The following is a 6,232-nucleotide window of genomic DNA, read 5'->3' on the forward strand; positions in this document are numbered from 1 at the left end:
GTTGCCTCTAAACAAAAGATTGTACAAGTATAGGGTGAGAACCATGCCTTTGTTGCCTCCAGCTCCTAGAGTAAGGGCCTATAGGCATCTATTTCAGATGAATTGCAGATGTTAGTAGAGGAAATGGACTTGGTTTACGATGAAATGATGACCTTACATCAAGTCATGCCTCCATTCCCAAACATGCACAAAGATTCGAAAGAAAGGGAAACAATGATCAAAGTAGCCACTACAGAAGTTGAGCACATACATTAATGTTCTGATCAATATCCTAATGCACTTAAGGAAATTCCAAGGAAAGATTGAACCATAACAGAAAATGATAAAGTGGTTGTATGTATCAAGATGCAGCCACATGAAAAATTGGCCAGAGATATGGAGAAGGCCATGGCATCATACATGAAATTTCATGGCTCACTAGAGTCTCTTGTCAAATTGCACAAGATTCCTTCGATTGGTGCATTAGGCGAAACAAGAAAAAAAGAGAAAGTCAAACATGAGATTAAACATTCTTAGGGCCCTTCAAACAAACCACTACAAGGGATGACTCAATATGATCACTCAATATGTGGTTGAGCCTATAAGGCTATACACTAAGCTTATGACCCTTTCAAACCAGATACAAGGGAAGAAGCCCACCCTAATACAAGATTCATTAGAGTGCCTACAAAGACATGGGGATGAGCTACAACACTAGATTTGGACTCTTGTAGGAGAGTACAAGATATGGCAGGCATATTTGGTTCTAGAGTTGCAAATCAATGTTGCAACCATTTCTATTACTAAATTAGTTGATTAAAATTATTTATTTTCTTAATATTAATGTAAATTATATTTTTGTTGAGAATACATTAGACAAAAGAATAGGAAGTCATGTGGAATTCAAGGTAGATGAAAGGTCATGGAAGGTGAAAGGTCACCTTATCTTCTATAAATATACCCTCATGGACTGATGTAAGGGACTTTTAGTTTTGGACTAAACTGGTGCATATTGTTTGACAGCTAATACACCTTTTGTGAATACAAGTGGTAACTTTGCATTTCCATTGATGGATTTCATGGGATTTTCATTTAATGATGCTATGGATATTTCAGCTTAATGTTTGAATCTCTTTGAGCCTAAGTGTGTTATTCTTTCATGTGTCATCAATCATTTTGATATTTCTTCTACAGTGATAAGATGGTATATGTTGTGCTTATTTTATGCTTACTTCAATGAATTGTTTTATTTATTTTAGAATATATTATGTGTAGGATTTTATGCTTCTATATGATTTCTTCATGCTTTCTTCATGTTGTTGATTAAGGCCTTTTTTTATGATCAATTAACTAATATTTCCTAATACATGGGGTTTATTTAAAGTTTTTCTAACACTGCTTCTCTTAGGATTCATGTAATGTTACTTAGTCATTGTTATATCCATACCATTCTACATGTCTAAGTTCCATAAGTTTCTCATTTGCATTTGATGAAGGTTTTATTTTGTTCTTTAATGATTTTTTTTTGTTTCATCCAAATAAAAATTTAAGCAACATGATGGCTTCCAGGCCTACATACGAAATGGAACTCCCAAACCAAATGGTGTAGAGTCTAGTTGGGATTCTACACCGAGGAGATCCCCTTGCCATTGGCGATACATTTCGGCCTGTCAACACATCTAAAACTAAAGAGTAAGATCAACAAAAAAATAAAAGGCATAACACACAAGAAGAAGAGCTTCAACAAGGGGAAGAAATTTTCCAAATGGGTTCGAGGATGAAATGTGGGAAGAATACTCACACATAGATAACAAACTTCATATATATATATAGATAAACCCCTATGTAGGCAATGCACACTAACGATAGTGAAAGAATAAGGGGGATGGGAATGTAATATCCCTATTTGAATAATGTAATTGTACATGTATGACATATAAGCTATCAAGTTGCATCATGCGGCGAAGGGCCAAACTATGTATTATAAACCATATACATAATATTATTTAATAAGAATACATTACTGGCTACATGGAAATGGGATGAAAAGGGTAGGGAGGGCTATGACTCCATGAGAGGGGAACAAGAGGGAGTTTACATGGCTCAAGGGGGATGAACAAAAGTTTAAAAAATATTTTATTATTATGAAAATGTAACGCACCCGCTTCTAATCCCAACCCTCAACATAGGTTAGAAAGAGGTGGTCACTATGCAGACCCGAAATCCGAAGTAGAGTATGGAAATGTGGTCTAAAATTTTTGATCTTTTTCAACTCACTTAAAACTTCATATGCTTGAATTCATCACTTTCATCTTGTCAATAGGATTCTAGCAATATAATTTTTGTCTCGATATGACATTCAAATCGAAAGTTATGACCACTTAAAGTTTTAAACCACATCATCATCAATTCACCATGTGGCATCCATGTGGTCCCCACATGGTGCCTACGTCGCTAACCCAGTTTTCCCCTTCAATGCCACTTGGAACTAGTGCATTGGTTGCTAACCTGTTCATGACCTATGGTCAGAACATAAAAATACATGTGTACATACAACTATGCTCTCTTATGTCAACATAACAAGCCACTACTACCATGTCACCCCATAGGAAAATCTTCCCGGAGAAAACCATCTCGAAGGTTTGAGTGGAGTAGCACTGCGAGATACTTTTAAGATCTGAGATTTCAAGATCTCAGAGAAAACCATCCTGACAAAAACCTTGGAGGAAACCTTTCTCTGTGAAAACAATTCTTGGTAAGAACCATTCTCGACGAGAACCTACCTTGAATAAAATATGCAATAAGAAGTCCTTCTCAGGACAACTATTCTCGAAAATTACCCATTCTCAGGCCCACTCCCACTATGTCATCTTAGAGAAAACTCCTTGGAAGAAACTCTGAGAGACTAAGTTCATAATCATCGAGACTGAGAATTTTTGTTGGAAAATGATGGAAGAAGCACCTATTAAGTAATGAAAATACCTTCCATCTCAGGTGTTTGGTGAGTCAAAGCACAGAGACAAAGTCTAAAGCATGATGGTGACAGGAACCCCTTTTTTCGTCCTAAAATAAAGTTCTCATATATAATTTCCCATCTTGGAATAAACTCTCGGAGGAAATTCTCCCCAAAGAAATCAAAGGGAGATGTAATGTCCTGGGTTCCAAAATGTCGAGATCTAAGATTAGATGATCTTGGTCACCAAAAAAATGTCATATGAGCTAAAATCTAAAGATTTGAGGGCCAATTCAAATGTGGTTGTGTTTATAATAGGTCATAAGCCACTCTTGAAGGACTTAGTCCATATCTCAGTTGCGATGGTTCTGAAGAAGTTTGAGACTGACTCCAAGACTTGGCCATCGCCCTTAAGGTTTTTACATGGCACACCTTGGACCAATATATCCTAATATTTCAACAAGAGTTATCCCTGCTGAGCTTAGAAATAATAAAAATTGAATTTCTAGAAAATTATTTTTCCATGCCATATATAAAATAGGGAGACTTGCCCATTTAAATTACATAGAACAAGCACCTTAGTGCCCTTTACCAAAGCATAAGAAACTTAACCAATTTCCTCAATTGCAACATGAATGCATAATCATGCTAGTATCAATCATGAAAATAGTGTACACATAGTGATGACCATAATACATGCCAATCACCAATTTCATCAAATTTCACAATCACACATAGAGATTTGTTTAGTCCCTTAAACAAAGAATCACTGTAAATCTTGTTCACATAACACACACATAGAAATTTAGTCATTCCTTCAAGTATTTATACAAGGAACTCAATATCTAATAACACACAAATAAAATCACATTTCTCAACCAACATAAGCTTACTGCGAGAATGTTGAGCCTGTACATGTTACTTAAACATAACAAGCATTGTCAGATAAATTATATTGTATGGTAAAAATGATTGGTAACTGAGAGTATGACTTCAACTCTCCAACAAACCATAGACAAGCTACATCCACTATTACTTGTAGTTGTCACCCTGAGCCATATTCCAAAGCTTGAGGTGGAGTGCTTTTAATAATTTTAACCAAATCCACCAACTACACACTTTTCAATCAAATTGTTTAAGCATAATCTCATCCATGCCAACACATCACACTGCAAATAACTATATCTACCTTTTAGGAGAAGAGATCCATTAAAAAGAAGTTTCTCTAGTGGTTATGCTACTAATGGGTAAAGAAATCACTTCTCCAAGTGGTTCCTCAGTGAGTCAAGCACCAAACCTTGAACCCTAAGGAAACTTTTGGTGATTCATCAACCCTAAAAAACACCTGAGTGATTATTACCAATCCAACAATTTCATCAATCCAAAAGCCTCTAATGGGTTTTCTAGCCCTATAGGCAAGCTACACTCTCTAAAATAAATCACCCAAAAAGACTTACTCGGAGGGTTCCTCAGCTGGTGCCCTTTTCCTGGATTCGATTCAATGTTAAAAATCACTTGATCTCTCTTTAAACATTGTGTTCTTATACAAAAATTATAAACATTGTGTCTTATGCATATGCCTCCTCCTTTTTGTGAGAAAGAGTGCAAAACATGTATCTACCAGAATGATAATCCATGTTCTCCTTCAAAATGAATTAACTACCTTTGCTCTCCACGATCAGCATAGCAGTCCATATCCTGACAGTGCAACCCATGCATGTCTTTAAATTTTTCCTTTTCTTTACTTATTGTTGGATCTAAAGGACACCTAGACCAACCTTCCTCTTTTAGTTGAATTATTGCATAGTATTCCCACTCACCAACTAGGACCGATATTTAAAACAACAATTTCCTCAAGCACTGGAATCTATGTCCCTCTCTCAACCATTTTTAAATAATCACTATTATTTACAAGAGAGAAATATTAACTAGGGTATGTCACACCAAAGTTCTTGTTAATAGGGATGAATGGACCAACAATAGTCATAGGGGGTTCTCTCGAGTATGAGTTCCCAATTAGACCCCACACTAGTTGGGATAAGAGACTCATCCATATTTTGGCTTGAAACCATGCTTACTTTGTTAAATGTTGTGTGATATTGAATTATTTTCACAAAAAGAAGGCATGCAAACTAAAATACAACTATCTAATTGCAAAAATGAAACTATTGTAAACTACCAAAATGCTGAAATATAGATGAGGACATGAAGAAATGAGCTGCTAAACACAACAATAGATATATCAAGAAAGAATTAGTTTATTTATTCACATTTAAATGTTTAACTTACTAGAGAAAATAAATAATAGTCATTCTCTAATCTAGAAGGTTCTCATTGAAGAAAGAAACAATGAATAATTAGGAACAATGTAAGAAGTGTTAGTTTCTCAAGTGCAATAGATACAAGCACAACGTTTCTAAAAACTAATAATTACTTCAAATGACATTTATTTTCTTTTATTTTCTTGAGTATATCATTTAGAAATTACACTTCAAAAATTCAACCATATAAAAGTAATAGGACAAGAGAGATCTCGATGCAAAATGAGAGCACAAGATCTACCCTGGGAAAACCCACTAGGGGGTAAACCCCAACAACCTTTTCAATAGAGAAATTCTTCTTTTTAACAAGAGAAAACCTAGACCTTCTAGTCAACAATTAGGTCAAATTTACCTTCAATACATCAATGTTCTAACCTATTCAACAACCCTCTAGTAATTTCACCAATCTACCCAACAGGCTTGGCATGGTCTTAACTTCCTAGGCCAAAATTTGACCTCCCAGTTTTCCCAGATATTCAACCCTGTAATCCAGAAATTGTTGCCTAGAAACCGCAACTGCAACTTTCCATAAACTTATGTGAGCTGGAGAGAGATATATTCCACATGTGTGATCTATATATATAGAGAAAGAGATGAATTTGTCCTTTATTCTCTTCCTCCTTTTCCTTCTTGTCCTTCACTTAGATGCCCATAAACTTCCTAGACTTGTGAGGTCAAGTTGATACTTTGAGGAGGAGGTCGAATTGTCTTGATATAGTGATATGTTGGGTTGAATGGGTGTCTTTTGTACCTAGGTCGACTTGACTTGTAGGAGGGGTGAAATGACTAGTTTTTGAGGCAAAAATTCGATTTTGAAAATTCAAATTTTCTCTTTTAAAAGTTCATAAGGAACATGACTCAAAAATAATTTTTTCTTTAACTCTAGCATGAAGCACATGCTTTACATTGATCAATATAAATAAATCAAGGGATAAAATATACATTATGAAGACCAATCATAGTCACAAAATTCAACACT

This window comes from Pinus tabuliformis, chromosome 1_2 (genome assembly GCF_031772625.1).
Source record: "Pinus tabuliformis cultivar Carrire ecotype Pingquan chromosome 1_2, CPIR1, whole genome shotgun sequence".
Classification (NCBI taxonomy): Eukaryota; Viridiplantae; Streptophyta; class Pinopsida; order Pinales; family Pinaceae; genus Pinus; species Pinus tabuliformis.